Source organism: Platalea leucorodia, assembly GCF_965183815.1.
Source record: "Platalea leucorodia genome assembly, chromosome: 2".
Classification (NCBI taxonomy): domain Eukaryota; kingdom Metazoa; phylum Chordata; class Aves; order Pelecaniformes; family Threskiornithidae; genus Platalea; species Platalea leucorodia.
In genome coordinates, this window is record NC_138824.1 from 1,864,886 (window position 1) to 1,888,739 (window position 23,854).

General features: G+C 41.7%; 1 protein-coding gene across 6 annotated transcripts in view; it reads left to right on the forward strand.

Annotated features, from left to right (window-relative positions):
- Positions 1–23,854, forward strand: part of RAB6A (RAB6A, member RAS oncogene family) — a gene marked incomplete at its 3' end in the record, with an annotated part of 61,769 nt that overhangs the window by 11,052 nt on the left and 26,863 nt on the right. The window contains exon 1 of one of the 6 annotated variants that reach the window (XM_082337922.1): positions 11,538–11,558. The exons of 4 other annotated variants lie outside the window; for them this stretch is intronic. Of the gene's footprint in view, positions 1–11,537; positions 11,559–22,265; positions 22,285–23,854 lie in introns of those variants that run through there. One more of the 6 variants, XM_082337923.1, reaches the window with a different exon arrangement.

The following is a 23,854-nucleotide window of genomic DNA, read 5'->3' on the forward strand; positions in this document are numbered from 1 at the left end:
TACGCTTACCTTGAATTCTTAACGTAAGGTATTTGTAGCCATGTATTGCCTGGTCTCGTGCGAGTGTCTGAGTGTGCAACTTCTTAAACTGTGCTATTCTCAAGTTCTACGTGTTTTTTGGTTTCTGTTGCTAAAAAAATAAATTGTGGTTGGGTTTTTTTTTTGGTACTGAAAAACAGGGTCCTGTGCTGCTCTCGCAACGTGCACTGGTATATATGTTTTGCTCTATTTTGATATCACCTATTTTCCTCCCATGTTGCTGTGGAGTTGCATCATGTGGGCTAACCCATGTGTATTGTTGTGCAGAGGATTGTGTACATCTCCGGTTATTTTTGCACCAGTCCCCAGGTATTCTCCGCAGACATCCTTGTCAACTTGGATCAGCAAATGCTGACTGAATTCGCGCTGTGCTTTCTGCAGAGGTGTGCTTCATGAAAGCACACAGAATGTACTCCGCGCTTTGCTTTTCCTTACAAGCTGCCTCCTCAGAAGCCAGGCTGCATTGACCTTAAATCAGGACTATTTTAAGATCTTGTTCGAGCTTCGTTCTGAAGAAATACTCACCTGTGTTTTCCTTGCGTGGAAAGAGTCTCGGTCCTTCCAGAGCTGCCCAGAAGATGGTAGGTTCTGGGAATAAGATGGAGTCACTGAGGAGGAAGCTGGATGGAGCTCTCTTTTTCTTCTTTTTCTTCTTTTTTCTCCTTCCCCCAGTCAGGATAAAAGTCGCTACAGTGTGAGAGGGCAGAATTTTCTTTGGGGCGGCGTAGGGTAGGTAGTTGAAGAGGAGGGAGCAGGAGGAGTATTTGCTTGTTATGCCAGGTGGATAATGGTGCTGGGGAAACATTAGGCAAAACTTAAATTAGTTAAAAGATGGAGGGAAGCGAGTAGTAATCCCTAGCATTTTAATAGGTCTTCTGAAACTTCTCTAATTTGTCGCTTGAAAAGGCTGACTTAGCATTGCTTGTTGTGCTTTCAAGGACAAAACATATTTAGGAAGATAGCGAGAGCTTGTTTTAAGGACTCTATTCAGCATGTGGTACAGGCAAACGATGACTGGATTCCCTGAGCTAGATGATAGCATATGCTGGTTTAGCTTGCATCAGAATAATGTTTAGCGCTGAAAAGAGTAGAAACCATGAATGTTTCACTCCAGAAATGTCTACCCAGGTGGCCGCCCATTTTATCTCCTCCCTTCTGCAGCTGTTCCTGAGGGTGTTGCCATCTCAACATGACTTTCCGTAGCTATAGAAAGCCTCCCATGTTGTATTCCACGATACCGTGAAGGAGGAATTTCTCCTGTGAGACACTTAACCTACACTATTTTCTCACTCACCACTGCAATCTGCTGCATGGGTTTTTATCTAGTTTTCTCTGACTCGCCAGCCTTGGTTGCATCTTATAATGCAGTTTTTTTTAATTTATCTGACTTCAGCTCATTAAATTATGCAAGTAATACTTAACATGGGGCGGGGGGGGGGGATTATGTGGAAACAGAGGACAAAGAGGTTGTACTCTGTATACTTATTTAGCGGGGAAATTGGAAGATAAACATTTGAAGTCCCATAGTGGACTTGGTTCAAGGCTATGTGCTTTGTAACAGTTATCGAGATTTTTGTGTCAAACTTCCTGTTTTCACAAATAGCTCCTGGCAGGAAGGATGGCGGTATCCATGTTTGCCTAGCTTGCAACTGGGCTGAAGAAGTTGTCTATCTGAACTGCTAGCGCTGTAAACCAAAAGATTTATTAGGAGGGGATACAGCTATGCCCAGGCATCGTGGAAATGCACTGTCAGGTAATCGTGGCTCTAAAGAACCTAAATGAAGCCTTGTGGGTTAGGAAGAAAGGACAAGAATAGATAATGTTTAAGCAGAATGACAGATGCAGTGGTGACAGATGTCCTCATACCGTATTTCTTAGTCACTGCAGAGAGCAGGGTTTAATTAGGAAGGCATCATCTGTAGGAAAAGGCCATGAACCAAACTTCAGATAATCAAATATTACAGGAAAAACTCAAGTCAAACCAGCACGTTCAGCTGCTTTTGTTTGCAGAAGTATGACTTCTTCCCCATGCTTTCTCCAACGGCAGTAGGATAGGGAGAGACAGGTGGGCTGTTATTGGAAAATTCAGATTATTCCTATCACAGCAGTGGATCTGGCTCTTACTTCAAAGAGAAGATAGTGGAGACAGAACAGATTTTTTTTTTTTTTTGTCCAAGGTCGAGTTAGCCACAGTGGGGTAGAGACCTTCTCTGGATGGCGGAGGATGGAGACACATTGTGGCCTTACAATATTGAGGTGTGGGGAAGAGGCCAGCTTTGGATAACCAGGAGGGAGTTTATAGGTGACCTCTAAAAGAAAGACTTGCAAAGGAACTTCTGCATACTTGAAACAATTAAAAAGCTAATGGTTTAGGGGGAGAGGGAGTGCTTTTGTTTGGCTTTTGGGTATAAAGTTGTACACATAATGTATAAAGGGAAGTTGCAGTATAAAAAGTGAACCTGCAATGCACTGAATTCTTCCAGCTGTTCAGGCAGAAATTACATTAGAACCCCTTCAGTAACACTTTATAGAAATTAATAATCCAGATGGTTCTCTTAGCTGACAAAGATAATAATTTAAAAGTCTGTATTGTGCTCTTTCATTACAGGCTTCATTGAAATTCTTCTCCATTTACTTTGAGGCCAGAAGCCGAGATTTCTGTAATATAGATGTTTTGAACAGGGAAGAGGGGAATATTGGCTTTTTCTCATAGGGAGCTGGAACCCCCCTGAGAAGGGCGTCGAAGGCTGTAGAGGTGTTTAAAGTGGAGGAGAGAAGTAGTTCCCTGTTACAAAAAAGTAGAAATAAATCTACTCGGATTCTGAACTGACTAGATTTGGAGCCGAGAATGCGAGGTAGATGATCAGTCATTTTAAGTGTATAGGTGTTCCCATAACATATGGAAATATCTTCCTGAATTAGCATTTCCAGAGGTGCTTTGCTTCCTGCAAGCAGGAAGGATGAAGTTTAAATTTATAGTAGTGCCTTGCTGTCAAGATCAGGGTCCGTTTAGGCTATGTATTTTAGGGCAAAGTGTAGTAAGAATCCTGAAGTCTTGTGGTCTAACCCTGTACTCCGTTCTCTGTTAGAGCGTTCGTGACGGTCATTGTGACACAGCTGGTCGTAAGGTTACGATAGCCTTCGCGTAAAGCTGGTATAGAACCATATATTCATCTTCAGTGAAGTGGATGCCGCTGACTACAGTGGGAACCTTGGATGACTAGCTTGGGTGTAATCTAATATCGGGCATTTGCATTAGCGTGGGTGAATTTTACCCCTACTTAACTGCATCTGTAATGGGGGCAGAGAATTACTGTGCTTTATGTAGGTGTTAGGCGGATGATGTTTCCCATCAAACCTAGGTTGTTTTACTGATTTAAAACAAGAATTCCTTAAACTACGGGCATCCTTCCAATCAACTTTCTCAAATCTCCTTCCTCAGTGGAGAGGTGTTGTCCATACAGGTGCAAAATTCAAACACCTTATTTTTGGATGAATCATCCTAGCACTCCCTCTACAAAGACCCCTGAAAAATTATTATTAAAAAAAAAAGTATAAGCTTACTGTTGTACATTAGTTGAGGCCCTGGCTAACCATGGCGTCTTCCAGAGTAAGTGAAATGAATGAGAGCGATGTGTTGGGTGATCTGTTGTTAGCTTACAAGCCTCTGGGTTTGGTTTTGTTTGTCTGGTTAGCATCTTTCCCTAAAGGTTGCTCACTTTTGCTGATTTGATGCTTGTAGTTCTCAGTTTCCGCATTAACGTGGCAGAATTTTGAGGGTTCAAAGCTGTGAAGGAGATAGTGAGGGATGTTTCACAGTCTAGAAGTAATGCAGCTAAATGTAAGGAGGGCGGGCAGTAGCTCACCTCTCCCTCTTTAATTTATATATGGCCTGTACATATGAGAATTAGCTAATGAAAACTAGTTTTCTCCCCGTTTCTCAATAGTTCCAGGAGAGGAACCCACTTCTGCTGTCTTGGGAGAAGTCTGAGGCTTGCCGTGTGTCACGCATCTTCTGAAACAGGACAATCCTACGGTTCGCTTTTTGCCCTGCGATTACTGGAACTGTTCTCAATGGAAGCCGAATCATTTCCTCTCTTCCATTTTGTCTGAGCATGGAATACCAATTAAAACGTTAATTTAGCATTATGACAAGACCCATTTTGATATTGTGGAGGTGTCCAGAAGTTTGAACCACCTTTCTTACACTGAGCTCTTCCAGGTTTTTATTCATGGCATTCAATTTCCTAATATATTTGCCACATCTAAATAGAATCTGTCTCGGTGTTTTGTAGTTGAAAGCACCTCTTATAATGAGTTAATTAACCACTGTTGAGATGTTTTTAAATAGAGGCATTTTACGTGTTGTCCTGTTTGCAGTATTTAATGAATACTTTGTGGGATTCTCTGTAGACAGATTAGTCAAAACCTTTGAATCTTGTGATTCAGTTGCTGTATTACTGCTGGAGCCAGTTTGCCTGGATAGTTCTGAGATGAAAAAATATTTTAAAATAGTTTTTATAAAGAAAGAATAAATTACTTTGAGAAAGTTATTTGCACTATTTTGTGAGCCTTTGTCAGATGTGATCCTTTTTCTCCCCAAGTAAATTTTTCCATGAAATCTATACAGTTCAGGAGCAGTCCCAAAGGCTGTACCATTCTGTTCCTAGTGTCTAGTAAATGAACTTATTTTTCCTTCTTTGAGATGACGTGTAGAGTACTCACGGGCTGCTCTAGAACCAGGGATGAGGTGTCTCCTCAGCACTGCCATCAGCACTTCGTGTCCTATCCAGTTCAGCTTTCAAGTGGGAAGTGTAACAGCTCAAGCTAGAACAAAAAATAAGAAGCTGAAGGTTCAAACTCGACTGCTCCGAGTCAAGTGGCAGGAATTGGGGTGTTCTGGGGTGTCTTTGCTGCGAGGATCTTTCAGATGTGCCAGCTCCTCAACTGGACTCGAATAGTTTGCCTTTGCTAGGCAGCATTATCAATAATATTGGGATATTTTCATCTGGTTTTGGGGTGTCTAATAATTTGAAATTTTCCTTCCCCCCCCCAAGCTTCCATTGGAAAGTTATATTATGGCCACCAGCGCAGAGTTCAGTGTCATACTTTCTTAAAGTGAAAATTGGAAATTTTACAAAGACTCGCGTTATTTTAACAATGTTTCTGCTTAGTGTTGAGGCATGGGGTGGGCCTGGTAGCCTTTAAAAAATCGACTGATTTTGATGCATTTGTGCTGTGGTAACAAAACATGCAGAGGGAATTCATTTTTATACCGGTGTACCTGCAATGACTTCATGTTTTTGTAGAACCTATTTATGTGCTAAACTAGCAGGGCTCCATCCGTGTAACCTGTTCAGTGAAGTGTGTGATCTACCATCTCAATTTGGGGCTGCTCCTAAATGAGAGAAGGTGCTGTTTTGCTTTAATAGTTCTGAAAGCTAAAATTAAGATATTTTACTTAGCAACGACTATTGAACTTCATCCCAATTTCTCTGTTCAGTTTTGGCTTTTTGTAAGATTTTTTTTTTTGGTCAATTTCTTGAGAAAAATATGATAAACATTGTATTAACTTTATTAATAGACTGAATTAAAACTTCATGCCTAGTTAAGCAGCACAGTTACGTGAAGCAGCTCTACACATCCTCATCAAGACTTTTGACAAATATTGAATTGGTTAAATAGCATTCACTGACTTTCACTGTCAATAAGCGTAGGTTAAAGAAGTTTCTTAGGGGGCAGTTTGGTATGCCTTCGTGACTGCAAAAAATCTGAGAACTAATATTCTTCTAAAATTGAATAAAATAGCCTTTTCCCCTTAGCTACCCAAACTTTTCAATCCCCTTTCTTCTTGCGTTGATTTCTGCCTGTATTTTCTGCTCTCTGGAGCAGATGTGATTCCTTTTGTATCTGGTGAATACAGCTTTTCATGCAGATTAATGTAATCCAAATAATATTTATAGCTGATGATACTGTTCTTAGATTACATTCTGAAAATCACCAACATCTAGAGAATATTGGATTGACTGTCTACGTTTAGGCAAGATTTCTCCCACGTGTCCATATTTCTGAAGTAAGAGGAATGTATTCACGTCTCAGTCTTCAGTGGTCTCAGTAGAGGAGCAAACTGCACAGGTAATTTTTGATCAAGGCTCCTTTTAGGGAAGAAGCATCAAATACGCTTCATTGCAGTTCAGTTTTGTAACCAATTTTAAATTGTAATTAAACGTTAGTGTAAAATGATTTGGTTCTATTCTTACTGTTTACTGTTAAGGTTGCTGTTCGTCTTTCTGAATCTTATGCCTTAAATTAAAAGATGCAAGACCACTGGAACCCGAATGCTCTGCAGGTTAGAGTTGAAAATAACCCATTGCAATCCTGGGACTCTGTACCGGAGAAGAAAAGGAAGATAATCTGAGGTTACCCGGGAAGGAGCCTAACTAGCAGCTGAACTTGGTGGTTTCAGGTAGCAAATCGTTAGACTTGGCGACAAGTCTTTTCACTAATGTAATGTCTAGTGTTACGCTTGTCATTGATAATACTCAAATCTCAGGAGAAGATGAATGATGCAAAGAAAAATTCTGGATTTCTGAAGGTATTTAAGTACTTTTGCATAGGGAAAAGGAATCTCTCTTGTTACTGCAGTGGATTCCTCAGATATTAAGATTTATTTTCGATGGTGGCAGAGAAATGGACATTGCTCTTTGTGGTGCCGTACCGCAGAGATAATGAAGCAGATAATTCTGCAGGGAAATGTTACCAGCGCAATATAATTCTGAAGAATCCAGAAGAGTATTCTTGTATTAGATGGTATACTAGCCTATCGTTTTCAGTTTATCCTATTTTAACAAAAGTTATTTTTGGAAAACATTGTTTTGCTTGAGGATTTATACACAGATTCCTGTGTAAACTGCCCGTGAATATGGTTTGTTTTGCAAAGAAATAATGTGGTAAAGGTATTTAAACCAGAAATTTATTATTATCATCTTTTGAATGTCTACCTCTTGTTTTCAAACTGTTTCTGTGGCGATTAGTTTCTCATTCCAATTGAGAACTTGAAGTGGCCGTAAAACCCAGAAATCTAGTTGAAGGGATATCTTCTCTTGCTGCTTTCTCGCTTTTTCTTCAGTAAATATGAGCAAGTGCTTCATAAGAGCATGGACCATACTTCTTGCTCGTATTCACCTAAAGCTTGCTAATTTTGGTGAAGTGGAAGGAAGTCCTGAATATTTACTTTTACTCTTAACGTGCTCACTCCAAAAGCAATTTTAATTGCAAGAGAGGGAAACAATTGTGTTGATTCCGACTTTATGCCAATGTAAAATATTCAGAGCAGTCTTCTGAATTCGGAAATGTTGGTTTCATAATAACGGTTTTGCTTGAATCTTGTAGTCTAGGTGATGGAGGAGCTCGTAGCTCCTTTTCCCCTTTTGCAAGAGGAGCTCAGTGCAGGGCAACAGTTGCACTGAGCAGAACCACTCCTTAAAGAGCAGATCCACGCTTCCAATGTAATGTCTGTCCAAAGTGGCTTAATTACTTTTGATCTGTGTATGTAGCATTTTACATCTTCCAAGTCTTTTACAAGCAGATAATTAGGTATTTAAAAATAAAATACTGGGATGTAAAAATTGGGTCTTATGAATGATTAATTACTTAAGGTCTCCTTGTGGACTTTTGCTCAGTGCTGCGCTTGTTTTTAGTGGGGTGTCTGAATGATATAGCCTGTATGTAGTATATGCTTCAAAAAGTGAATTCATCCCCATAGGCTTTAACTGCCATCATATATAAAGTGAATGTTGAGCTACCCTTGCATGACAATAATAAAACTTAAATATTGGCCTTTCAAACTTGATAGGTTCAAATTTCTGTGTAAGAAGCAAGTGGACCACTAAAGCAGTTGAAATAATAAAATAAAAATAATAAAACCAGCCCCAACCAAACCACCAGCTAGTTAATAAACAAACATGCAGTTAAAATTAAAGGCAGAGTAAATATTTAATGGACCAAGCTTTCCTTCTTTTGGGTTTATTCTATGAGTCTAGCTTAGAAACCATGGTTGGGCTAGCAGTGACTTGGCATTCAGCGTGTGTTGCGTGTCTCAATAATAAATTTGTTGCTTCACTGAAATGCTTAGCAGTATAACTTTACAAGAGCTCTTTTTGAAACAACCTGACCCAAGGGCTAACGCTTTTTGGCGAAGATGAAGTTGTCTTCGCATTTGCAGTGTATGCTGGTGTCTTTACATTGTAAAAATACACATAAATCGGAACAGAAATTCTAACTAAAATTTTGTGTAACATTGACGCATAAAAGTAGAATTTGTCTGTAAGCTATTGTATAAGCAACAACCATTTTTTTTTTTTTTTTCTTCATTGCTTGCACTCCAAGCACCTTATGAAGTGTTAATGTAATCGCGTTTCTGCCTGGACTGAAGATATTGTAAGGATGAGGTGTCTCTAAAAGCATTTAATTTGGCTGAATGTGCTCACAGCAAAGCTGGTGTGTTTTATCGTTGAGTAAACTGGAACACAGTTAACTAGAACTGAAATTTCAACCCAAACACTACAATCAAAAATTGATTTTGTCCAAAAATTGTATTATTAAGGAAATGTTTAGCCAGAGTGTTGCAGGGACTATTGGAGTAATAACCAAACAGGGTGTTTTGGTAAAAAGCAAATACTAAATGTCATCTGTTCTGACTCTTTGAACTCCTGTTTACTGCCCAGCTTCAGCTCAGCCCTTACCACTTTGAGGACGCTTGAATCGCAGCCCAAAGGAGACAGCTCTGTAGTACCAGCAGTCTGACATATTTTCCCCGAGCATATGGGTGTCATTTTAGAGCCTGAATTAATTTTTAGTCACTGACTTGCTGAGAATATAAAATTCATTTAATCTTTCTCCAGCGGGACTTCCTAGAACCCGTTTCCACGTGCTTACCTTAGTGCTGTTATGCCTTTAGTAATGGAATTATACAAGATCTATTTATTCTTTGATTTTAAGCTGAATCTGACAAATCCTTGTGCTCTGGCTCAGGGACAGGCAGCCATTCCCAGTTGGAATGAAGAGGACTTTATTATCCAAGATCTAGTACTGTTCTTCCTCCTTCCCTTCCCCCGTCATCCTCCAGCTCCCCTGCCTCCCAAATCTGGTCTTAAATGTTTTTTTCCACAGAAGCGTACATACAAATATAACTTAGCTTAATACTGGAGATGGTTGTACAGTCTGATAGCGGAATGCTTCTCCACGTGTTGGGGGAAATCCAGTGTTTAAAGGCAGAGTGAGGAGTCCGGAAGATGTGACTTTGCAAGAACTAGGCCTTTTCAAAAAATCCTTTCTGAGATGTAGGAGGGGCTTCCCAATAACATCTCCTGCATGGGATGCCTTCTGCTTTCCAAGCTGTGCTTACCACCTTCTTGCCAGCTGAGCTGCTGATTAGGTCCACCTAAAGTTCTCCTCCTTCTGCTGACCTGCAGCTGAGAGCTCCTGCCTCCACTCGCTGTGCCTTGCTGCTGAGAAGTTTTGAACAGAGGCTGTGATCACGCCGACTTCTGTGCTACTGAATCTTTCGTCTTCCTTAGCTTCGTGGTCGTCCAGACTTGATCAGGAGATCCTTCGGACACGTTTTACGGTATTTCCAAGTGCTCTTAGAGTTTCGTAGAGGTGCTGCTTTGTGTGATCAATATTTATGCTGAGGCTCGAGGAGCCTTACTTCTGAGGCATTTCCTTAGCTGTTAAAATAATAAAGTCCTTTGGCGAATATTTTAAGCCTAATTGGAAACTTGTTTTAAAAAGCTTTACTATGTAAGACGAGAAGGAAAGCTAAATCTTCAGGCTGTGGTGTAAAATATCCTCACAAGATTGTAAATGTTGGGGTTTTTTCATTCCTGGCAAATAATAAGAAGAGACTGTGCAGCAGTCTTTGAAATGTAAAGGTGACCTGGAAGTACCTTTAGTCAATTAACTAAACTTAATACCTTTTTCCCCTGTTTTCCTGGATATCTTGCATAGCAAACGTGAGCATATCGTTCATCCTTCCTGTGCTCTGGTTTTAAACTCGCCTGCATGACAACTGCCCCTTCTCTCTGCTGTGGGCAAGAATAGTTACTCTTTGGGTTATTTTTTTCAAAATACTTAAAATGAGTGTTGTCAAAAAGTGAATATTTTCCTTTTAGACATATGTGAAGGGTTAATATGCTCATACTCGGGAGTTCTACACATGCTCTTGAAATATGGGGGCTTCTTTTAACAAAAATTGTGGTGACTGTGTATGCAAGGCAGCGCTGTAGCTTGCTGCTGCTTCTAGTGTTGTCAACCAGGGCTTAAAGTCAGGAATAGAAACCCATTTGCAGAATCCATTCTTGAGAGCCATAGCGTTAAAAAAAACCAAATAGTGCATCAAAACTCAGCGCAGGCCCTCATGGAAGTGAAAGGAGTCGGTTTCCAGTTGAACGGATTTCGCACACAGTCACTCTTGCGTGGATTTTACTTGCATGCGCTCTCATCCCGGTCCTCAAAAGGATCAAGATGTGCGCCCAAGTGCTTGGCCAGAGTTGCTTAATGTGACACAGGACACAGTTGAGTCCTCATCACGTCTGTTGGGTTCTTCTTGATTTTCTGACGCGACACTTGTGGACTCTTAGGAGCTGAAACTAGGACCTTTCTTCTAGGTATTTTTGTCTCATCCCTCTTGTGACTTGGGCAAAATTCCACAGTCTCCTTGTTCTTTTGTTTTCCTTATCTGGGGACTTATGGCTCCAGTTCTTGATCTTCTTGTTACCTTATCTTAGGTTTATTCTTCCTCTTCTTGCTATCTGGTCATTTGAATGAAACCACATTTACCACACTGTGTAGCAATTAGCATGTGGAATTCCGTTAATCCTTCTTCTGCTGTTGCCTGTTGTTGCACGCATCTACATGCATATTTTGTTCATACCATCTTACCAGTTTTGTTACAGGTCTTGACAAGATTATAAGACTCTCTTCCCGCAAGTAAAAGCTCCTAGCTTGGTCTGCTATAGACAGCAGAAGACAGTTTCTGGCTTCCACACCAGCTTAAAGGGTGTCCGTCATTCAGAAATGGGCAGGATTCTGCTTCTTCAAAACTCAATTCAAATTCCATCTTCTCGACCTGTGAGGGACAGCATGCTTGGCTCGGGAGACAGCAGAATATTTGGCCCATTACAGGATGATGGAAGATTCAAAGCTCTAAATGTGAAAGAGAACAGATGTTCTCGCTAACAGAAAACTGGAAGTACGTTTCATAAAGTGGCGTTGTGTAACTTCCCAGATGCTTGGTGTTACACCAGATGAGGAAAACCGAAGTTGCCTGAAGGTCCTCCTCTTGTGACACTTAATTGTGGCTCTGTGTTGGTTTTAGAAATCTTTTAAACTGTGAAAACAGCACTGGTTATGTTATGTGGTTGACTTGGAACTCCGCTGCAGAAAACTAGACAAGTGGCTTCATCTTCAGAACACGAGGCCTATATTTTAAAATGAATTTTTATAGCTGTGCTTACGAGGTAACATTTCCATGCTTTTTTTTAATTTTACTATCTTGACCGAGTAATCAAACTACCATATTTTGCTTTCTATAATAGACTTGCTTCTTCCTGTTCAGTAGTGAAGGGCTGACTCTTGTTTATTCTTTTCTACAGGTTAGTGAATGTGGTGGAAAAAACTCAGCTTTTAGATGAAAACTTTGCAATGTGCAACTTAATTGTTTAAAAACAATCACAGCTGCAAAGTCTGTAAACTGAGTGGTTATGAGCTGGAACTAGAGGACTGACCCACGTTCACTGTTTCATTTCGTCATGACCATGACTGAGCTAACAAAACAAGATTTTTTGCATTGTGCTCTTTTATATATTTCCCATTTTGGGAGGAAAAGTAAAGCTAATTACTGACAAAACCCACAAGAGTTAATGAAGCTATTTATCACCGTGTATTTTTGTCGCTGTCACAAGGCTTGGTGTGTATCCCAGGGGAAATCTTGCCCATGCATTAATAATCAGTCGTATTGTTCTACTTTTATCAACTGTGCCAGTGCTTATTAGGATTTACTTAGTGGAAAAGAGTACAGAGTGTGTCGTGAAAGTTGTGATTAGTCCCCACAAGTCTTTATTGATTTGTGTGAACCTTTCATATACAGAAATACAAAGGGGAGCCTTGTCCAGCTTTACGTGTCTGGGCTGTGCCTTCTGCCCTGGCCTGCTGCAGGCCGTTAATGATCAGGCTCAATATGTGGCTTAGTTTATTACTGATAAATAGAGGTACCAAACTCCAGGTAAAACTAACTTGCACCTCCCTCAAGAAAAAAAGGGTGGTACTAAAGAAAATAGGATTCTGACATGTCTAAAGAAAGCAAACAGGCTAATTCTGGCTTAAAAAAAAGACTGGTCATAGAAAATACCTTTTTCTGCCTCTTCCTTTTCCCTTTAGCTACTGCCAAACTTTAAATACAAGTGACAACTCTTTGCTTCTCTTGCTGGTCTTAAAACGCCTAGAGACAGCATAAAATACATCCATATGGCGCTGAATACTTAGATCAGTGGCACAGCAGGCTTTTATCCAGTTGTCCTTCAACATCTAGCTGTCAGCTGTAAAACTTTTTTTTTTTTTTCCTAGTGCGGCATTTGGATCTTGGTGGAATGGTTGCATAAAAGGTAGGATCCTTGGGGAGAATCGTTACTCTGGTTGTTAGAGGCAATTTCTTGTCCATTTTCTGTCCCTCGGGAATGCGTATGTGAGGTTTAACATAGGCTTAACGTTACTTCAGAGTGCATCATGTGATTATATTGGGTAGCACAGGCAGTTTTTCAGGAGCTGCGGCGTCATGGATGCCGAGGCTAGCTGAAGCAAGGTTTGGAGTGTGCTGCTTGAAAGCAATTAGTGAAGAGCATAATGAGGATGTTCTGGCAGGTGTTGCACAAAAGGACCCTGGTGCCAGAAGGACCGGCGTTTCGTCTTCAGGAGAGCTAGGCAGGTTCTTCCCTGCCCTGTAGGGAGGCTGTTGTTAGTTTTTTATTGTGCTTTTAATATGTTGGGCTCTGCCTTGTGACACTGAGGCTGTTCTCTTGAGTGTTTGGTGTTGGCTGAGCATTGTCTGCTCCCTCCCTGTTGCAGAGACGGGTCTGTGCACAAGCATTTCCCAGGGCCTGTGTCCCCCCACTGCAGCCCAAAGTCAAGAGAGAGGCTCGACAGCGACTTGCAAGGAGAGTATTTTACACACCTTTCCTGGCCCACACTTCCCCAAAAGTCTTCCAGAGGTACCAGTAGATGATCTTGATCAGCAGGGCCTAGGTCAGGACACAAAACACTTGAACATATGCTTCTTTAAAAGGGTGGGGTGAAAATTTGAGCAATCTGGAGATGCTAAACTGGTAAAATGTACCAGTGAGCCAGCTCAGCTCTCAAAGTGGGAGGAGGAGTCTTCTAGCGAGATGTGACCATAAGACCTCTCCCAGAGGATCAAGGGGCTTTTCTACTTGTCGGTGTGTCTGCTCGCGTCTTTTTGAGTGGCAGAAATGATAGTTTTTAGTTCCGCTCTGAGCTTTTTTTCTCAGCGTTAAGAGCAGGTTCCCTCAGGGAAGGGAAGCCTAACCTGAGATTTTTAAAATGAAAAACAACAAAGTTGGTGCTAACCAACACCTAGTGCAAGGTCTCCCTGCCCATGGCGGGGGCGTGGACAAGATGATCTTTAAAGGTCCCATCCAGTCCAAACCGTTCTGTGATAACTCTTCTGCCAAATATGTGCAGAAAACTGAAATAGTGTACAATGGGAATTAGCCTGGGGAAATTTATAGTGCAAGAATAGGAATAAAATGAAAACTTTTTCATTTAAGGGGAAAGAGAGCAGTCATTTAATAGCTTTCACTGACTAGCCGTGCATTCCTTGCTATAGAGACTAAACTATTAATGGTGTTCAGCTAGGTTTAATCCCCAGTGTGTGCCTATATCCAGATGTTTAGCTAATCAAAAGTAAGGCTGAGAACTTCAAATTTAAGACATGAACCAATCTTGGACTGCTACGTTTTGGAAAGCTTCTCCTCCCTCTCTTTTGGAGAGAGAGAATAAATCCTGAAGTTCTGCAAAGTTTCTCTGCATTGGATTGTATTGACTTTTACTTAAAAACAAGATTGGGACTGTAGTTTCACAGGGCTGATGTTTCCTGTGTATCTCCTATAGTAATATCAAAGAGTAAAAAAAAAAAAAAAAAAAAAAAAAGAAATCTGGAGCAGAAACTTGACACAAACTAATACTTCTGTTAATGCAGATGCAGAACCTCTCAGATTGCCTTGAATATATTCACAGTAGTCTTGTGGCAGACTGAACTGGAAGGACAGTTTACTCACGGAGCATGGTACTCCCGAAAATTTAATACTTGTGCCAGAATCTATTGCAGATTCCTCCTGGAAGACGGTCGCTGTAGCCAGGGCAGCTTTTCAGTCCTCGGTTCCACCAGTCTTCGCTTCAGTCCTAATCCCTCTGAATGAAGGTTGGACTCGGTGATCTCAGAGGTCCTTTCCAACCTTGATGATTCTAAGGACCTAAAGCAAGTGGCCGTGGGGCAGCATAAATAATCCGCTATCTGCAGGGCTTTAACTAGTGACTAAGAATCTTGTTCCTATTCATTGGGCCAAAAATTAAATATATATTGTCAGGGACAACCTGGCTGTCAAAGATCATGTTTTGCTGTTGAGACAGGATCCTTTCCAGTTGAAGTCTGAGCTTGTTGAACCAGAGCTGGTGGTTTCCTGAGCAGGAATATAAGAAGCCGGGTTGGAAGAACTGATGTTGCTTAAGCTCCTGCTTTGGTGTAACACCAGTGTTCAAATGTTACAGGCCTTGCTGGGCTTGGATGTTAGCAAGACCCTGGGAAAAAATACTTTCTAGGTCAGAAAAACACATCAACCTCAATTTCCTTCTGTCTTGGGTGAAGTATTGTGGCACAAGCAGGGCCTCGTCGCTCCTGGGAGGAAAACAGCGCTGGGTACATGCTCTGCTGAGGTACTCAAAGAAAAGACTGAATGAAAATTAATGAGCTTTTCAGACTAACATGTATTTTCATAGTCATCTTTTTTTTATAAGGCAGTTACTGAAGTGTTAATCATTTGATTACTGGTTGTTGTAGATAAGGGAGTAATTGGTCCCTTTTTGTAAATTATGGAAATAGGTGACAGGGAAGAGCAGTCGGCCAGGCAGCAGGCATGAAAACTCTTGTTTGTGTGGGTTATTGCCTGGAGAGATTGACTGGAACTAAACCCCCTTTGCTCTGATGACATCTGGGTTGTGACAAAATTATATTTCCCATTTGCTTCTCAGTAGCAAGGGCATGTCTTCCAGCAAGGGCTCAAATGGGTGTGAAACTTGCATAATTTTGGGCGTCGCTCGAAATGTGTGTTTATCAATTTCTATTGCAAGCCATTAAAAAATTAATCTTTGGCTATGGCCAGGGAGAAGAGTTGAATCTTTGCCTCCTGAGTGGTAAATAGCTTTAGTGGGGTCTACTGAAGACGTTTTACTGAGACGTAAGGAGCTGCAAATTTCACTGATTTCCTGGGGCTATAACAAAATTACATGCAGTAGATATTTTTGCCGTAACTGTTTAGAATCCTTTAGGAAAATCATATTATGCCCTCTGTCTCCGAAAGGAAAAACACGGAGTGAACAGCAAGGCGTGTCAAATGCAGGGTGGTTGCATCTCTTTTTCATATACTTCGTGTTTAAAATGGTGCTACTGTGAAAATGGACTTGCTTCTTTGTGTCCCCGTTACTGTAGCGTGCGAGAATAAGCTGCAGATGATATCAGCCATTCACATAATAGCTTTATGTGTGCTCATCTGCTAGGTAGGTGTCATTCCTTGTTATATCATGCGAGTTCACTCGACTCTGTTGCTTCCCTTCCTGCTGTTCTGCACCAGACAGTCATAAATATTCATGCACGCTTCCTACCATCCATTTAGGCTTGTATACCGAGCTTATGGTCTGTTCTAGTTTGTTAAATGCAGGCTTTTTTTAACACTGGAGTGCTGAAGGCTGTCTAGTGAGCTAAAAGGCTGATGTCAGAGTTTCTGGTTTGTGAAGTTGCTGGGAACTGCTGAGATACTGAGGTTTTAAAATATTTTGCTCAGAAATTCTTCCATTGCAGAGTTGACCGAAGTTCAAGGCACTTGATTGTTAGAGGGTCAAATGCAAGTGGAAATTTCCTCAGCAGCAAACACTCTGGCCAGGCTGTTTCTTACTTAATTGTAACGATGAGTAAAACTTGTCTTTGCACCTGAAGCAGATGCTCAGCTGTAATAAAACCATCTCAGCTTGCCTTGAAAAGTTCAGTTTGAATAGAATCTTTGTAAGGACTAAGAAAATCAAATTTACAATGAGAAAATAGGTAACTTCTGTTTGGTATCTTTCAGTACTTTAAAATACTCGGGGCTCTGTGTAGAGGGGAGGGGAGAGGGTGGGTGCTTCTGAGACCAGTTGCTGTCTTGGTCATTTCACTGGTTTGTTGGTCGGATGCTGTATCTCATTAAATTCATCACCGTTTTGTGTAGAGCCCTTGCTCTCGGTTTCCTTAACCGGGGCAATGCTATTACTGTTCGTCTGGGAAGGTGTTAAAATGTGTGTTTTTTTAAAAAAAAAAAAAAAAGTGATTTTTTTTTTTAAGAGGATCAGCCTTCGTCCCAGCATCTTACCTGAAGAGGAGCTAGTAGATGAGCAGCACCTCCTACCCTGAGCCAGAGGATTGGGCGCTGATATTATCCCACACTGTGAATGTGGGACTTCAAGGTTACTAAAGATGTTGAGATTCTACGTAATGTCCAATACTATAGCCTGGGATGGAAAAAAAAAAATTGTTGATATGCTTCAGGATTACCTCAGGCTTCCGAAAGTCTCTTGTATTATCCACTTGATCAATTTCTGTAGAGTTACTAATTTTAATTGCTTCTAATATAAATAGTCTTTGAAAAACTATGGTGATGGCTGTGGTCAGTTATTTCTTACTGTTTTGTCAATTGGTGACTAACAAATGTAAACAGAAAATAGGAAAATGCAAAGCACACCTTTCCCTGTAGTTCACTAAGGCTGGACAGGCTGCAACAGGGATGAAATTGGGACTGTGGGAAACCTCCGCTGGGAATTCCTGCGGATTCATCTGTCTTAAAACTTCCTTTAAGGAATAATGCCCGGTCCGTGCAAGCTGTCACAACCGAGTACGATGGAAATGTCTCTGCCAGTGCTGGAGCCAACAAGGGCAGATGTGAAAAACGCGTAAGGGTGAGACCTTCAGCTGGGAAGGAGGGTGCATCTTTTCAAAGATGGGGAAGGAAGAGGTGGTAGAGTTAGAGAAAATCTGGATGGACCTTACGCTAGTGAATTTTAGCATGTGTTTGCCTGTGTTTTACTGTCGTAATCGCTCGCTCTGTTTTTATTTGGGGAGGAAAAGGAAGAGAGGAGGTGTCAGAGCAGGGTGTCGTTGATGGCAGCTTGAGCTTTCTTCTTTCCTCACCTCCAGTTGTAAGCGGCTACTGAATGAGATACTATTTTGTATGAAATGACGCTCTAAGGGGACAGTCATTCCTTAGGCTCCTGCTTCCTCGGAATTTGAATCAAAAGGAACCTATTGCCATAGACCTCCTGCCTTGTAGACATCATGGTGCTGGTTTCATGCCTTTTTGCAGCCTTGTCACTGCTGATTTTGATAAGCATAGCGCACATCCCTGGAATTATTGCATGATATAAACATCGCGGTGTGTTTTACAGATGTGCGGACTGATACAGCTGTGCTAGCAACATGCGAGGTGGGAGATGTGTACCCCAGGAGCAGGAGGCTGACTTACCTACTCTGCGTTGTGGGTACAAGCCAATGATTCTCAAATTGATAGCTATAGACTACCAGCAATCCCTGAGGTCAAAGTAATTGATCCAGGACTATATCAAACAGTTTTCAATAGTGCTTTTAATTAAAGGAGAAAAAAAAAAAAGCTTTGTTGTGGGTGGTGACCTGAAAAGAAATTAAGGTTTGGCAGGGATTCGTTGGCCTAAAAAGGCCAACTACAGTTGTTTGACATTGTTATTGATTGCATCTGCCTTTCTAGAATTACTTTTCGAGGTAGGATGCCATAAAACCTACACAAATCAACTGCCAAAAAACCCTTTCAGAATTGGTTGCCCTGTTGTCTGTCCTCCTTTCCCCCACAACCACGTACGAACTGCTGGCGGCTGCCAGCAGCATCCTTGCCGCTGTTTTTCACTGCGTGACGCTCCGTTGTTCGCAAAGCAACAGTTGGTTTCCCGTGCCGCTGCCTACCGTTGGCTGTGCGCGGAGGACTCCGAGCGCGGGGGTTTGTGGACTTCAGTCGTCTGCAGCCTGCAGAACCTGCTTTTCAGGTGTTGAAGGACTACGACTTATTTTTTTTGTGTTTTAGAAGTATGCTTATGATGGACCAAAATGTTTACTGAACCGCCAAAGAAATACATAAATGCTGATGTTTTGCATCAGCAAGTTATCTGCAGATCTTCACTGGCCCATAGTTCCTGTGTAGAGCAATGTAGCTGCAACTTTCCTGTGTCAAAGAAGTTGTAACTAAAACAGAAGTGACAAAACTGCTGGAAATGTATTAAATGGACTTTCTATTCTGCTCCTTGCTCAGGGCTCCCTATGGTTAACTTGATCTGAAGTTGATAGATTGACCGTAGGTATTTTGGTTTCCTTTGCTGATCTTCGTGTGTTTGATCGAGGCTGCAAGTCCATTGTTTGTTCTGTTTTGAATGAATATGAAAAATATAATCAATTAAAATCAGGGTGAGTTGCCTCTGTCCTCTGGGATGAATGAAATAAAATATATTTAAAGTAGAAAATGATGCAACATTTCTTTAATTACTAAAATTATTTGAAACAAAGTAAAAACTGTTCCTTGTTTTTCTGGGTCTTGTTTATTTCCCTTTAACTCTCTGGATATTTTACATTAACTTCCGAAAGAGAATCTTAAATTCTTTCTTAAAGAAGCAAATCTGTTTAAAAGGACAAGAGTATAATTTATAACCTAGATCTTTAACTAGGGTGGGAATAAATTATCTTAAAAGAGGCTATTCGAACCATTTTGTTTGTACATAAAGAAGCCATTGCTGCTTTGGTATAATGCAAGAACTGCTGAAGTAGCGCGAAAGCGACTTGCACAATTTTTGTAGTGTTAACAGTACAAAATGTTCTTATTTCCTGGAATCAATGGGGGCAGCCGTTCCGTTTCAGCAGCCAGGCTGGGAGGGCATCCTCCAGCCAGCTTTATCCTGCGTAGCCAAAACATGCTTGGAAAATGTCTGATAAATGTGCATTTAATATCGCCCTTTGCTCTAATTAAAATATCTATAGCCGTACTTTTTTTTTTAATTAAAAATAACTTTTACCAGACACCATAATTTTAGTTGCAAACAAACCTACTGGGGGGGGGCACGGCGCAGATGTATTTCAAGAAGGTTTATTCTTTGTAGGCTTTCTTCTGATTTTTTTTTTTCCCCTGGATTTTTTTTTTCCATTTATTGGGGACTTTGGGATGCAGAGAATTGGCTCAGATGGTCCTTTCGTCTGATCTCATCCGGTGTCTCGCATCAGGAAAGAAAGGGCAGAATAAAAGAGGTTTGACAGTAGAGCAGAAGTGGAATCAATGGGGGGAAAGAAAAAAACTTCAGGGTAAAAAAATTCTTTAATTAGAGCAAGGAGGCGAGACCACATCAACTCTGCCTTCTACCTCTGCTCTCTGTGACTAGACGTGATGCCGTCCTCGGAGCTCCTCAGCCGCGACCACGGATCAACTGAATCTTCCTGAGGATTTGTTAGATGAATGCAGTCTGCTGGCTCTGTCGGTGTCTTCGGGATAATGAATGAGTTTTGGTTCTTGCTTTGGGGGAAGCGGGTGAAATTGCCATAGCTTGACAGCGAAGAGCAGAGGAGGGTTTTTTTTTTTTTTTAAAAGAAGCTGCTTTCATCACTTTAATAGAGCATTTCTGTTTTAAGAGCTCAGACTGACATACCTAAAAATACTCTTCTTGATTACTGGCTCACACAGATCATTTTAAGTCAGCTATAAGCATCCTCCTTTTGGGGCTTCTTTTTACATAAAAATCTAAAAATGGTTTTCATGCATTCATAATTCAGTATATTGTTCTTAGCAATGCTTTTTCCTCTTGTTGCCTTGGGTTGTTTTTTCCAGATCTGGGCTAACAAGTTCTCTGATCCTCAGCATTAAATCTTTTGAATTTCAGCAACTCTTGCAAGCGTTGGGTCTCAAGTACCGGCAAATCTGAGCATGAAACTTGATGTGAGGCCGGTAGTCGGAAGATCTTGGAGCTGTAGCTTTCAGCAGGACTCCTCGAGTGGTATCGGGTCGTCTGTTTTGAGACTTGAGGGCAGAACGGAGTTTGACTTCTCGATAAGAAATACTGTTTCTCGTCAGCACCTCAGGTATTGCTGGATTAGCTGTGTTATGGTGTGTCTAGTAAAGGAAATACTTCCCGTGAAGATTTTGAGGTGAGCTTATCTGTGAAAGAAAGTTATAGTGTCACTGGGATTTATCCTTCAACCGAATCTTAAAGGAGTCTTGACCAGGGCAAGTGAAATTTTAGGATTACACTGTGATTTATCTGTACGTGTGATGAGAAGGCTTTCTTCGTCTTCCTCTCTTTAACTTAGGCTTTTAGCAAGTCGGATCTCTGTTGACCTCTTCCAGTTCTCAGAGGCAGACTTGATTAAGTGGAATTTTTTAGCTTTATAATGAATTTTTAAGATTATTTTGCTTTGCAGATAGTAGAATCTTAGAATGACCGGAGTTGGAAGGGACCCACAAGGATCGTCGAGTCCAACTCCTGTCCCTGCATAGGACAACCCCAAAATCACACCGTACGTCTGAGGGCGTTGTCCAAATGCTTCTTGAATGCTGTCAGGCTCGGTGCCGTGACCACCTCCCGGGGGAGCCAGTTCCAGCGCTCCACCACCCTCTGGGTGAAGAACCTTTTCCTAATGGCCACCCTAGCCCTCCCCGGCACATCTTCCTGCCCTTCCCTCGAGTCCTATCGTTGGTCGCCAGATGTTTCTTGGTTCATTTTTTTTATTGCTGATGCTTTGAAAGTGCTAAACAATAACTAGCTTGAACTCGGAGATTTAGGTGTGACTTTTCTGGAAGAATCCTTGAACGAGATGTGAATCTCTCATGTAAGAGAGACACGCATGTGCCTAAGAAAATGAAATGGGGAGGTAAGGCCTGCTCCCCTTCTCGTACATCATACAGTACAAGTGGCACAGTCCCAATTACTTCTCCTTCGTCGGTCGCTCTTGAGTGTTGCCTGAGCCCTTTGCAGACTCTGCCTGGCGACAAATGACCTTCTAATCCCGCGCTGGCAGGGAGATGATTTGTATTATCTAATGGGTCTCTTCCATCCCTGGCTCTTGTGAGAGTCTCCCCAGTGACTCATTACAGCAGGCAGCATGGAGTGCTGCTTGCAGTGCTGCCAGCGGTAGCCGGTAGCACGTATTCTGCACGCGTTGGCGCGGAGGAGTCCTCCGTACCCACCGTTAATCAATGTCATTAGTGGTGGTTGACGTTGGACATACAAATCTCCAGCACGCAAGGCCCCAGAAGCGGGATGAGGCAGGCTTCAAGAATTGGATGAATGACCTTGAAATCTCTCCAGTCGCTGCTGTCAGATCAAAGTTGCTGGAACTATGAGATTAGCGTATTGATTTCATCTCGCAGATGAATGCTCTTTCTGAAATAAGTGCTAGGCAGTGGCTCAAGGCTTCCAGACAAAGAGTATCGATCAGGTTGACTCAATTAGCTGTTGAAGGCTTTGAATTTGGGCCCTCATAGTTAACGGCAGTTTTGCTGATAGGAATTTCACAAGTTCCCGTCTTTTCGCTCAGTTCTGTGTCTTGGATATGTGGCTGTTTGCTGCCACTGATTCAGTTGCTGATTTAGGAGGACGTTAGTATTTGGGCATCTCCTGGTTTCTGTGCTGAACCTTTCCTTTTAGGAGTTTCCTATTTTTCTATATCAGAACAGCCTACTTCTTTCTGTCCCGTGACGTATTGAAACATTGCAGCTTATCAGAATTAACGTGGATGAATGCTTCCACTTACTGCCTTGTACAGCAACCCCCTTCTCTCTCTGCTCTTCCCCAGCCTCCCAGAAAAAGGCACCACGCAGGCCCTGCAGTGTGCATTAACGCGTGCTGGTCAGGCTTGATGGTTAGGAGGTGAGTACAGTTGCAGCTGGTGAGTAGCTAGTTCAGTGATCTCTAGGTCCACGTTCTTCCAGAGCTGAAGAAAACCATCTGAGCAAGGCAGATACAAGCTTAAAAATTCCCGTTGGAGCTGGTTGCCTTCCCATCCAGGAGTGTACATTGCTAATCTGTGCGCTTAAGCAATGGTGTCTGAGCCGCAGCTGGGTGATTAGGAGCTGGTTAATGTGGACTTTTTGTTGGATCAAAAGCTTGAAGGAGCAGAAAACTCATCTAATGAAACCCATGCTGCTACTGTTGTTCAGCCACTTAACGACAGAAGAGTTTCCAAAATTGATGTTGAGGTGCAGTGTTGGAACAAATGGTTTCTTTGGTTAATCACTTATTTTCTTAGCTTCCCTCTGCTTCAGAAAAATTCTCAGATGCCTTGCATGTAAATTCCTACACTGGAATAACATCTGACAACTCTGCGTGCCAAGGAACGGAGGAGAATCCGCTGCCCAGCTGAATAGGTTATTTCAGAGTTTAATTCCCCTCGTGTTTAAAATCGCATGCCTTTTCTGGGAGGGCTTTGTTTGGACTTGGCTTTCAGCGGTTAGATCTTGATCTACAGAAGGAAAAGAGGCTGGAGACCACCTTTCCTTATCACTAACTTACATCTCTGCTGTCTGTCACCTTTCAGTTGTTCTGGTAAAACTACGCAAGCCGCCTTTTTCTCCCACCAAAAAGCTCCTTCTCAGCTCCTGAATTTTTTCAGGTTTTTCCTCACTTGCTGTCAGTCTGTCCAGCAGAATCCCCCTCGCTGCTCCAGCCAAAGCTGTGCACTGCAGTAAAACCCCATTCACAGCTTTTCCTCCCCCACCGTTATTCCTCCAAGGATAATGTTAACTTTTTGGGTTTGTTTTTTTTTTTTTTTTTGGTCCCAGCAGCATACCAGAAATATTTTGGCCTAAAGGATGTTGTATGCCACTGCATCGCTGACTAATGCTGCCCTGGACATATTTGTGTGTTGAAATTTTTCCAAGAGACTAAATTAACCCAGTAGATTAAAAAAAAAATGCTTAATGAAACAAGTCTTGACTGTCTTACCTGCTTCCTTTGGTTATAACCCCCGGCTTGCTTACCCAGTTGTTTGCAGTCTGTATTTAAGCAGCCAGTCGTTCTTGCCTGCGTGCATTACCTTGTGCTACTTCTCCCTGCTGAGCTTCGTTTTCCTCTTGAGGTCACTTCTGCGTTTTTCAAGATTATTTTGCATTCTGTCCCCAACTTGCTTGCAATCACTCCCAAATGAATGGCTTCTGTGAATTCGATAAACATACAGCCAGCAAGACAGAATGCAAAGCAAGTGAAAATACGTAACAGAGTGGGATTCAAACTCTCCCGCAGATCCTCAGTCAATAAACTGGTCCTTTTTTTGGCAATATTACTTATTATTGTTACATTTATTTCTTTTTAAAGCCATGCACGGGGGCTTAACGCTCCGTTGGGACGTTCTGAATAAAAACTGATGTCAAAATAAAACTCATCCGAGAGCCCAGGGACTCAGCTCCAAAAGCAAATGGTGACCTGTGGCTCGGTGGCCCTT